General features: G+C 34.4%; 1 protein-coding gene across 2 annotated transcripts in view; it reads right to left on the reverse strand.

Moving 5' to 3' along the window:
* The window catches only part of LOC110373547 (uncharacterized), a 248659-nt gene that overhangs the window by 101926 nt on the left and 134538 nt on the right, over window positions 1-12195 (reverse strand). For both annotated transcript variants that reach the window (XM_064039424.1, XM_064039423.1), the window contains exon 2: window positions 9987-10029. The gene's annotated coding sequence lies outside the window, so the exon portion shown is untranslated. The remainder of the gene's footprint in view (window positions 1-9986; window positions 10030-12195) is intronic.

Here is a 12195-nt window from a genome sequence, read left to right on the forward strand (position 1 = left end):
TAGTCAAAGAATTTGGTTCTACTATTTAAATCAACCCTAAATATTTGCATATAAATAAAGAGTCATAATACCCCCTATATTACTTTTGAAAATGATTAATCATCGCCCAGAAGGAAGTTTATTTACTCTAACAGTTTTGTATAGCAAATAGGATAACATTTAATTTAGATACATGCATAGATTAAATGTCTGCATAATTGAAAATGAAATATCGAATACGATAACGCATTTCAAACTATTATTTTAATAAACTGATTCAATAACACCGGTACTGTTGATTTGTATCAGAGTTGGTTTAAAATAATAATTATAACAAATTCGATTAAGCCGTTACAGGTAAGGTACGAACTTATTCGTGGAAATGTGCTCTCTCAACTTTAATGTTTCGTGAAATAATATTTTCCTGCTATGTACATACGATATTTCATGATTTTATCAGCATTCAGAAGGAAAACTGTAAATATTTGCTATTTATACAGAAAATTTACTTAAAACGCCATGTTGGAGGTTAAATTTTAACTGTTATATCTTAATTGTGTTATAGATTCTTTGATCTGAAGTGACTTTTGGTTAATTTTATTTATATGGCTTAATTCTATTTTTGTATCTTTTTATTCTTATTATATCTTCTATTTTTATATTGAAGCATTTGGTTTACAGTTTAAATATCCCTATACATCAAACTACAGATATGAAAACGATCAATATTTTTAACTGTTCCTGTGTAACGATTTATAACGTTTGTAACATAAAACAAATGGTTGCGGTTTTTATTGCAGATCATGTTTTATGTCCGTTTTGCTATTGTTTTCGACAGTTATCGACAGGTTTTGGTTAAAGTAATTACTGGTTTACTATTTGTTCTATAGTTTAGTATTTACTGTATTTGGGGTAGGTTCAGTAAAAGTTGAGCAAGCGTGGTGATTAATGCTCAATCCTTCTCTATGTGAGAGGAGGCCGCAGCCTAGCAGTGGGACGATAAAAAGGCTGTAACAGGGTAATTTCCATTCAGATTTTTTTATGTGTAGCTTAGATAATTAAGTAATTAAAAGCACATGAACATCCAATTTCTGTCATCCTAAGTTCTAAGCCAGAGCTAGGAACTTAGGATTATATAAATAGAAGGAGATGCTAGTTTGAAACAAATGGATGAAAAATACCAGCCTTATGGTGTAAATGAACTTTAATAATTAATAACGTGAAAACACTCGTTTGTTGAGAGTGTATTTGTGTAATGAGTTCCTCAAGTTTCAATTAGTAAAGTTTTTGAAGTAAAGAGGTTTCGAAACATGCCCCTTAATTTACTCCATACGGGAATATCAAAACGAATATGATTATGGGCCAACAATTTCCGATATTTTTGATTTTGATTCCAAGAATGTCTTCGAGTTTCATTATCCTCCGAGCCTATGTTGGGGTCGGCTTCCAGTCCAACCGGATTCAGCTGTCGGTCAGATTCAGCTGGCAGTCGTTACGGGTAGTCAGAAGCCAGTAAGTCTGACACCAGTTTAACCAAGGGGTGTTAGGTTGCCCGGTTAACTGGGTTGAGGGTGTCAGATAGGGCAGTCGCTCCTTGTAAAGCACTAGTATACTCAGCTACATCTGGTTAGACTGGAAGCCGACCCCAACATAGTTTGGGAAAAAGGCTCGGAGGATGAGTGCTTAAATAAAATCCAAGATGCTTATTGAGTGTGTCTTCGAGCATCGATAAAAATATAACCAAAAGAGAATCTCAGGAATCACCTACAAGAAATAAAGATAAATTAAAATACGGAACCCTATAGCAATCAGGTACAGAATCAATCTCAAACAAGTACAAAGTTCTTCAGTCTAATTTGAATAAATGATTTTGACTTTTTGACGTAACCGTTTCACTGTTTTCAGTCTCAGAATAACTTGATACTTCCTGAATATTTTATCTCTGCTCATTCGATAAGTTGGTTTGGTTGAACACCTTCATATCGAAAACTACTGGTCCAATTTGAATACCTAACTATTTCATTGTCGGATAGCCAATTTATTTAGCAAGATACATTTTACCCGCCTACTCGAAGTTGTTTATCACGGCGTAGGCGAAACTAGGGACAAGTTAAAAATAACCCTTATCATTTAACTATGAGTTTTTCCTTTGTGTAAATAATACATTTTGAAGGTTTACTTTTACCCTTGAATCTATTTATCGAACCCTTTATTTTTCTTACGTAAATCTTAAAATATGTTTGAGACATCCATGTGAAATCGGATTACCATAGAATTGTCGTATGTTATAGAACAAGGGTATTTTTTTACTATTTTATGAAAAGTTTTTGCTGAAATTGTGAGAGATCTTAAAATTTATTTACTGATGGTGTTTTTTTGTATTTTCAATTGTAAAAAAAAACATATCTAACCTGGTTTTACAAATATTTATTTTTTTTAACTATAAAAATAAATAGGTAATACAAATAATTATGTAGTCTCTTTCAGGACTGTTTAGCAGAAAAGCATACGACCCAGTTAGTATTTATGACACAAAAATTGCTAGCATCTCAAAAACGTCTACAGTGGTTCCTGCAAGAGAGAGTCTAATATTTATAGTGTTGTTACGTTTGTAAGATTCTCGTTGACATCATAAAATACAAGTTCGGGGCACGTTTAGACGTTGGCAACTTCCCCAAGTGATTACCGAGTTATGGGTGATTAATCTTTGGTAGTAAATATGAGTTATTATAGAACAGGTATTGGTAGGTATGTAGTCAAGGATAAGGGTTTGGATTTGATGTTTGTATCAAAATTGTTTCCAGTATAGCGGGTGTAAAATTTAAGTACCAGGGATCCAATTAAGAGCGAATTATTATTCTGGTAGAAACTTAAACCATCTTAGCTCGTGGTAAGTAGGTAATAAGCTCATGGATCAATCATAAGGTTAAGCAACGTTTGGCGCGGTCGGGTCGAGGATGAAAGACCATTTATGTCGTAACGAATTCCAACATGTTTCAGGAAGGCACGTTAAATTGTCTCTTACTATTGGTATGTTAGTAACCATTATAAATTAACGACACATCATCATAATCTGCGTAGCCTTATGCCAACAACATTTGGAGCTGACTTCCAATCTATCTTTATGCAGCTGAGAATCTATGTTTAACATAGAATGACTGCCTCTATGACCTCCTCAAAAAAGTTACCCGGATAACCCGATACCGTTTGCAATACGATATTAATAAAGCAGTTCTTTCAAAAGCCTCCCTAGAATCAGTTACAAATAGATATTCGGTTCCAACTGAAAGTATACCTCGTATTTTACAGCCGTACTCAAGTTTTTCCATTTCAGGCACATATATAAAGTTTAACTTTAACAAGAAGACTTACACTTAAACCTAGTCATTATAACTTAGTGAAAACCTGAGTTCTAGAAGTTTCGATTCGCGCTATACCTAAGTGTTTACCAGATCTATATTTTAACTAGATCCTTTCTGTGGTTTCACTCGCGTTCCATCGGTGTAAACATACCCTAAAGCTTTGTGTGTAAAGAATGGTGGCCTAGTGGGTAAAGAATCAACCTCTGTGCCCAGCAGTGGGAAGATAAAAAAGGCTGTAACAGTAACAACAGTGACCAGCAAAGCACAGACCGCTTGAAGCAGTCAGGGGCGACAGCTTCAAGCTGTCGACTGCACAGTGAACTGTAGAGTTCTGTGGACACACATACACGAACCGCTCGAGCAGTTGCAACTGATTCGGGCGGTCGATAGCTAGCGGTCTGTGTATTGCTAGCATAACACTGAAAGAATTTCCAAACGGGTCCACTAAAGCTTGAGATTAGCAAGTTCAAGTAAAGAAACCAACTATTCAGCTTTATAATATTAGGAGATAGGTATAGACACGGATTAATAACATTTATTGAAGGGGGACAGAATTGAAGGATCCCTTTCAAGGAGAATTAAAATTGTGATTTTCGTTATGCGGGTGGACACTTGTCTTGATCAAACCATTTGCTTGATTGGTCCTTCACTTCACATTTAACAAAGAGATTTCTTTCACGAGCTTATCTTCTCGCATATTACTATAAACCGGTTTGGTCAATTGTCGTTAAAAATATAAAATTAGTTAGTCTTAATTTGAAAAAGTTTATTAGAAAGGTTCATCGGCAAAAAAGTATAAAAATATATAAAATCCGGTTAAGAGTATTTTGCAACAACAGTAGACGTTTCTACTATATTCATGTTTTCAAAAAAACATAATAAGCATCAAAAACTGCAAAACCATAAAGGACCAAACTCACGTAGTTGATACCGAAAAACGTTCGGAAACGTTCAAATAGTTGCGAAGTGGCATCCAAGTAATATAGTGTGCAACTTTCAACTGTTATTCGTAAAGTTTTCTCAGAAACTTATGCATTCATAGCTTGAGTGTACTTTTGAATTTATATACTACTACCTCGCGTCCCAAAAAAACCACTTCCGCACCCAGATAATGATGTAATTTTTTTACAGTACTTAAAATAATAACTCTATGTTCTACTCCCGTATTATACATTCTAAGCCTCCCAACAAATATCCACCGATATCGGTTCAGGCGTTCTTGAGTTATAGGGTAACTAAAACGATTTGTCTTCGTGTGATGTTTTTTGTCTACAGTGTGGTCTCTAACCTGAAGCATAAAGATTAAAAGAACCATTTGTATGACATAAGACAACCTGACGAACCAAGGTAAATAAAATCTTCGATAATATAAACAACCCATTCCCGCCTAAAGATAGACACTAAATTAAAACAAAACATTTATTAAACGTTCTTCCTTTAACTATCTTGACAAATAAACCTGTTCTACACGTGCCGATCCGCATTGAAAACAATAAAAAACTGTAGATTATCTCTACCGGTCGATGGCAATACTCTAAGTACAGTCGCGGACAGTAGGCAGTCGCAGATTCTAGGTACAGTTAACTGGAATCAGTTGGCCACTGGTGGTATTTTAAATGTTAAAAAAATATGGAATAAATGTATAGTTAATCATTGTTAATTTCAATTAATCTTTTTAGGTTACACTAGATGGACAGACTATCTGGTCGTCGAGAACGCAATGGATGCGGATTGCTGAAGATCGAGTGGCGAACCTTGCCGCTGGGAAACCACCAAATCGCGCAGCCATGAGGGGGAGGCAGTACTCAATTAGGGATCCAACCTACCGACCGATCCTTAAAGAGGTCTAGGTCTAACAATTGACTTGATTCGGCTGACATGAACGAACTTATTAGGATCACGCATTTGTGAATTACGAGAAACCGGTAGAATTGTTGGAAATTATGTTTAATTTGTAGTGCACCTAATCGCGATCATATTTTATTTAACTACAAAATTGCGAAGATAATGTTAGTCGATTAACGTCTACGACTGTACTTCTTGCATCTATATCTTGATCTATTGATAGGGCAATGGCCGGTTAATGAGCATGGAGACTGAGTAAAGCCAAGATTTTATTGATGATAACCATTGAGAGGAATACTTATTAAGATTAGGTTATATATACTTGACAGACTTCTTAAAATGTTTAAGTAACTATTTGTAGTTTAAATAGTAATATAATAGATAGAAAACATGAATAGCATAGTCATTTACAAATATCTATATAGACTATACAAGATGACCTTAGCAAACTTCAAAAACAAAGTTATAATCCCCTGATCAAACTCATCTAAGTTTGCACACAGCTTTTCAGAATTACCCTAAAAATATCAAGACTCATTTACACGCAAAATCACCTTCATAACACCCCCATGTTTTAATAAAAACCATCTGAGAAAATTGCAGGCAACAAAGAAAAAATATTATGGTCTGTTCTCATGATAAACCATTTGAGCCTTTCGGGTCATTATTTAAATCACGGTATTAAAATTCAAAACGCAAATTGTCTAAGATTTATATCGTGTCAGACTTATTTTCGGCCTAGGCTCTATCTTAGAATATCTGAAACGTGAAAATAGGTTCAGAACGTGGGTAGCATGTAATTTTCAGTTGATGTCTGGTTAGGATAAGTATTTTGGAGTCTGGGTTACATGTTTGGACAAAAATAGGGTAACATGATTGTGTGTTGTTCAAAATCTGATATAGTCTTGAGTCATCGTTCTGTCTGTGTGTATTCAAAAAGTCTTTTGTCTTAATATTGTCATGGGACCTACCTCTTAGATCTAGCAGCCGCAAGTGCTGCTGAGCACGAGGTCTCGGGTTCGATTCCCGAGTCAGCCCGAAATCGCTTTGTGGGTTTTAGAAGACTTTCATAAAGCAGCCAGGAGACTGGAAGTTGGTGATTGATACACCACTGCATCGGAGAGCACGTAAATGTCGGACCTGCGCCCGGTCTCTCTCCGGTCGTGTCCGATTGCCGTCAGATCGGGCTATGAGAGTGAATGAATGCACATGTGTCTGCGCAAATGTTGTGCACTATAATGGCCTGCTCAGTTGGCTAATCTCCTTACATGAGAACAGCCGCCGTAGCCGATAATCAGCTAGGAGGACATCGTCATGGGACCTCCTTTTTTGCCGATTGAAAGGGATGAATAATAATCGTCTAACAGTTAACCGATAAATCCATGTTTTATCGACACAAGTAAATACAAATGTGTAAATTGTAGATAGGCAGCTACGGCTATCAAAACTCAAATACTCGATGAATCCCTTCTATCAGTTACGATAAAGTTAATATTTGACTTTCAGTGTTAGTTCGGCCGATAGTCCGGAATATGTATATTTTTATAAATACTAGGAATTGGTTCTGTATGAGTTTACTACCCTATGGTAAACAGACACGCAATATCCAAAAGTAATAGATAGTTCAGATAGTTGAAACAGTTTCGAAATTCAATAGTTTTATCCTGTGAACGGTGTATGTAAAAGTTGTCTGTATTTTCAAGCCATTTAGTAGGAAAACGAAATATAAGATGCAAGAAAGAAGGGAGAAAAGGTGAAAGTTGGCATCTGTCAAAAAATATGCTGATGTAAGCACGTTCTATGTGATAGCAATAAGGTAAAGAAAAGTATGTTTTTTACATGCACCACCCCACAACGTCAGATTTCTGCCAAGAAATAATATCCTACAAAATATTATAAAATGTGTTTGTTATGATTGGAATTCTTTCACGCAAAAAATACTACATGTATTTTTATGAAAGGCAATAACATAGTTTAAATATACCTCAAAATAACAAAGGCTACTTTTTATCCACATGCGGAATGCCTTGAGATGTTGGTATAGGTATATCAAATGCTAAACTTTAAGTTTAGTATACGAATGCTTATCAAATCAAATCCTTTATTTTCAGGCTGCATTGGCCCATAGATATATACCTTAAAGACAAACATACATATTATATTGTACAAAATTATTAGTAGGTATATAAAAACTGAAAACTATGTTAGTAGCACTTCACTATGCACTATGTCAATGTGCGACCCTGTGACATTTGTCCGCGGAATCTTAGGACTTATGAAGTGAATGCAGCAATTATAATAGTAGTTGGTAGTTATCAGAATAACTACTTGTTCTTGCACATTAATGGATAGTTCAAAGCAGCCAAAAGCTAGTTACAACATAAAATTGACCATGGACTTGTCCGTCCGAGCGTCCGTCAGAGGTGTTTGACACCGCACGTGTGCCCTGCACGTGTAAACAGGAATAGATTGGACGCCGTGACCGATAATGTGCTCCACGGTTTACTGGTAACTCGAGCTTTTAAATAGGTAGGTTTAACTGGGAATACTGCTGTGGACTCATGTATCTTGTGTAGGAGAGGTAAATTGGAATTCAGGTGTGGGCACGTGATTCTTATTTCTTATGTATGAATGTGTGGGTGAGAAATATCTATACTAATACCTATAATAAAGACGATTTTTGTGTTTGTTTACAGGCTCGGAAACTACTGAAAGACGTAACACTTCCTCAGGTGACTTAGGCTAAATTTTATCCAGGTACGGTAAGTAGCTCCCGTGTAACCAGTATAATTATAATCCTAAATTTACTGGGAGCCTACACACACTTCAAACTTTTAGTCAGCTGATAGCTTGATCGGGCTCATAAAGCGGTATGGAGATACCTTTAAAGTGAAAACGGTAGACCAACTACCTATAGGCTGACCGTTTAGTATGAAGACACCAGACCTAATAATAGAATCCGATTCAGGACATGCTATAGCAAATACTAGGAACATACTCTATTTGTTTATAACACATTTGTCAAGCGTGTAACAGGAACTCAACAATAAATACGAACGGACACCAACGACGGTGCATTCGAAGAAATATATCGAAATATCAGACGAATCGTTAATATCGAGCAGTTGTTACCAGAGGTTTTGGGTTACCTACTTTACAAAAACGGATAAAGGGTGTCGAATTATTGACGCGACGAAGTTTTTTTTACTACGCATTTTCAAGTTACATTTTCAAAGTAAACAGTTGTTTTAAGAAAACCTAAAGTTTATGTCGTCGTTGAAAATGGGTCTTAGTAAGATTATTGTGAATGCAGAAGACATTGATTTCATTAATAGCCATCATTACCTATTCTCTTGCCCCTAACCAAATTTTTGTTTGTAAGAACGAGGTAATCTCAGGAACTACTTCTCCAAAATTATATAAAAAATTTCTTTTCTAAATATTTCTCTTTCAGAAATATGTATCTTGCCCATTTATCGAGGAATACTATAAGGAAATTTTTGTCCCATTATCATAAAGATATTTAACAAAATTACAAATAAACGAATAAATACATCATCAAATTACCCCGTAAACCATTATCTACATAAAATTAAAACTGATTTATCACCCGGAGCGAGCCGAATGGAAAACATTCGTAATTGTATGCACTTTATCCGAAACTCATTGATTTATGCGTTTCACACAAATAAAATTACGATACATATTTATCAGCCCATATCTTATACTATGAATTAAAACATTACGGCAATTAATACTACAAGAGTAAATGTTTATTTTGTAACATTACTTTTAGGCCTTAACGGGCATATTTAAAATGAATAGTGTAAATTCTTCCATGTTTATAAACGTAAGAAATAAATTAAATATCAAAGTCAAATCATTTATTTCATTTAGGCCTTTACAAGCATTTATGAACGTCAAAAATATAACTAAGTTTGATTCTAGTTGCCCATTCCAAAAGTAGCTTCCTATGGAGAAGAACGGGCAAGAAACTCCATGGTTACTCTTTTTAAAAATAGTATGGTTTTACAGTTTGTATGTATTGATACATACAGTAACAGCATGCGAAGATCATGTAGAATCGCAAAGAAGATAGTATCAAAGCAAAAAGTTTATAATAATGTCCAGTATATGACGAATGAAACTAGCCATTAATTTTGGCATTATAAACACTAAAACTGTATACAAAACTGTCAAATAATATGGGCAAAAACAAACAATAACAACAAACAAACTTCAAAAACCATGCGATACAACAGCTGTTCCCTATTCAATGCCACGCAGTGTAATAATACCGAAATTTCAAATCGAAATTACGATCACGCTAAAGTGCATTTTGTTGGGGTTACAAAATGCACTGCAGTGTAACATAGGGTGCGTTTGACGGAAATATAAGGGGCATTTCAATAGACAAATTCTTGGGTCCGACTTGAAGGTGGGGATGCATTTACACCGAAGTTTTTGGTAGAATAAATATTGTATAGTTACTGTAGTTTAATATTTTAATTTTTAAAAAATCTGGTAAGAGAATGTAGTCAGCTCAGAATGTGAATAGTGCTTAATTTAATTAACTTATGGCTCAATTTGATTACATTTATTAGATACCAAACACTCCAAATATCAATCAGTACTCAGCTACATCCAGTTATACTAGAAAGTTGACCCTATCTTAGTGGGGAAAAGGCTACACAGATGATTATTTCCAAATATATTAAAAATCGCAATAAACTGAATAGTATACAAGAAAAACAGCAACAATTAAAAATTGCAAAACTATTACTAAAAAAACTGTCTTACCTATGTTCCTCAACAGGCATCGCCTTCTAAACTATTGTGGTATCTGAAACAAAATAAATAACAATATATTAAAAATACATAAACAATCAATTGGTCTAGAAAAACTAAATAACGTAAGTGTCAAAGTTTATCATTACTTCAATAAAGTGTGGTAACAATCACTCATTTTTACACTTTATTTTGTTCATTGTTGGGTAATTAATTAACTAAAGGGTATCTAATGTCATTATGACAGTTTTAATGTTTTCTTATCGGTGTAAGTTAAGTGTGTCAAACAATTATTGGTTTAAGAAATAGTTTTTAAAGTAAATAATTTGTTTCCTTGTTCATTGTCTTGTATGTGTAACAATGTTAGTAAAGTATTGATTAATATAATATTCACTGTTATTTATAAAAAAACTGATGTAGGTTTAACAGTAATTAGAACGACAATTCTACGGTAAAATCTACGGAATAAAAAAATGTAAAGACTTTATTTATTCCGCTTTTTAATTCTTATTAAAACACAAAATATACTGTCACTAATTTTAGAAAAATCTTAAGCTTTTATTCTAGCATATAATTTTCGTCAAAAGAATCGACCACAAATAATTTTAACAATAAATAACTATTTCTTTTCTAAAACCCACAACGGTGTGACAGACATCCCTTACAAGGGCTGACGGATAATATACGCGGGGGTAAGGCGAGGGGATGAAAGCTAAAATAAAGGGGATTATACGGGAATTACGTTGCCATGGCAACGGCGTGCCCCCGAAATCTAACGACGCTGTTCTTGAATAAAAATAATACGTAAAACGACTTTATTTTGTAAGAAAAATAGACGGTATGAAAGTATAGAAATTGTTACACAATTTTGTATAATATAATAGGTTTTATTATTGTTGTAATGTGATCGTGTTTTCTATAGAAAAAGCTGGATGGAAATCGAATGTTTTTGTAATGATTTTTTACTTTATTTTATCTCTTATCATTTTGCAAAAATATCCTTTCGTTTTAGTTAGTCTTTCTTGTCTGGGAAAAGTGGCTTCATGGACATTCAGTGACTACAATTCAGGCCTTAAAAAAGGTTTCCCTATCAATGGATCATGTTTCTTAACTACATCAGAAGATAGATAAAAGTATACCAAGTACCATTTCAATAGAAAAACAACATTTTGTAAATAATTGTACCGGTATAAAAAAGCTTCCTCATTAATCTGAAGTGCTGTCAATTAATTTGGAGTCAACGGAGAAGAGAAAGTAATTATTTGAACCACAAACAAAGTTAATTGCAAAAAAATAATAGCTCTACAAAGTAAGACTGTTGTAAGTAAAAATATATATATTTGAATAGGCCGGATGAGAACTTGTTATAGTTAAGACCAATTAATTATTTATGGTGAAATTAATATTCTTCGTTGTTGATAACAATTTTAAGAAAAAACATTCTTTCCAGAACTGAGGTGTAAATAAGTCGACTTCCCGTATGCTGCAAACTTTACTTCTTGAGACCTGTAATGTTTTGCTTCTACGTCGTGAATGTCATAACGTCACATGAATCAACTCAGAGTGGCAAAGATATTTGATGACACATGTACTAAAAAACATAATAAAATATATTTTTTGTTGTTCTTTTGTTTTTTTTTTTTTTTGAATTTGAAAAATTCTCTCACAGTTGCAACGCTACACTCTTTCCGAGTAACATAGGCTACATTTTATCCCGGTACGGATAGTAGTTCCCACGGAACGCGGGTAAAACCGGCGGGAAAACGGCTAGCACATCATTCAACATACCTATCATAACATCACAAGCGCCAACTCCTCTGAGTTAGCAAAGTTATTTAACGAGACATGTACTAATAAGTCTTTTCAGACTTTCATCCTTCATCCGACTCCTCAAAAGCCCATACCCACTAAACCCATTTTTTACGACCCTCGTAAAGGCAACACAAGTAAGTGGCTCTCCGTCCGTCAATCACGATATCCTCATTGTCCAAGCTATGAATATTTAATACGTGGCCAGATTAACTTGCGAATACATTGTGTGGCTGTAATTACTACCACATGACAAACAGGTAGGTTTTCTGATAAAGCTGGTGAATCAAATTATTTTTTGGTATTACGTGATGATGCCTAAATTATGAGAAATAATGCTATCACTACGTAGTTTAAAACAAAGTCGCTTTTTCTGTCCTTATATCCCTTTGTACGCAATCTTCAAAACTAA

The sequence above is a fragment of the Helicoverpa armigera genome, chromosome 19 (assembly GCF_030705265.1).
Source record: "Helicoverpa armigera isolate CAAS_96S chromosome 19, ASM3070526v1, whole genome shotgun sequence".
In the NCBI taxonomy this organism is placed as follows: domain Eukaryota; kingdom Metazoa; phylum Arthropoda; class Insecta; order Lepidoptera; family Noctuidae; genus Helicoverpa; species Helicoverpa armigera.